The following is an 825-nucleotide window of genomic DNA, read 5'->3' on the forward strand; positions in this document are numbered from 1 at the left end:
CACATCCAAATCAGGTAATGACTAAAACCGATCCAAACTATGAAAGTAACGTACACAACGATTTACACTAAGTAAGGACGTTTGAGCTAAATGCACAATACACATCATACAAGCGATGCTTGGTATAATTAAGTTGACAAACAAATTACACGGTAACAAGACCCAAATGAATTTGATCACTCTCAGAGAGAATACAACACAATGCCGAGTGCTACTCACAACTAAACGGCAGTCAAGCTTAAACCTTTTGAAAACCCTTCATACAAGCGAAGTTGACATTGGCTGATTAACACATTTAAACAAATGAACAGCACAACACAAAGGAAAGCTCCTGTTACAAACCTCCATACAAGCGGAGTACAAAATTAGGAAAACACTGCAAGACTAAAAAGGATAAACTGGGCCCAGACAAGAACACGTGACGTCACACAAACATTTCACACACACATACAGACAGCGAGCAGTTCGCCCACTACATCAAGTCCAAGGGGGGGCGCTCGTAGAGCCAAACGCGACCGAGTCGCAGAGCTTGACGGTCTTCATGGCGGTGGTGGCGGCGTGCATGCCGGAAGGCAGACTGAGAGACAGCTTAGCACATGGCTATCTTGACCAGGACGGGCCGTTCAGGGGAAGCTCCAGTCCCGGACAAAACACCCTGTCGAAACAAGTACTATGAGACTCAGCTCAACTTCACAGAAACGCCCAGCCGGACGACTCCCGTCGTCAAACGCACCTTGCGGGTGTTACAGATCGGAGACGTCGTCATGTCGATAGCAAACGAAGTGAACACGCTGACGGACTGACGACGACTGACTCTTCAAGGTC

Source organism: Frankliniella occidentalis, unplaced genomic scaffold (assembly GCF_000697945.3).
Source record: "Frankliniella occidentalis isolate FOCC.00 unplaced genomic scaffold, Focc_3.1 Scaffold255, whole genome shotgun sequence".
Taxonomy (NCBI): Eukaryota; Metazoa; Arthropoda; class Insecta; order Thysanoptera; family Thripidae; genus Frankliniella; species Frankliniella occidentalis.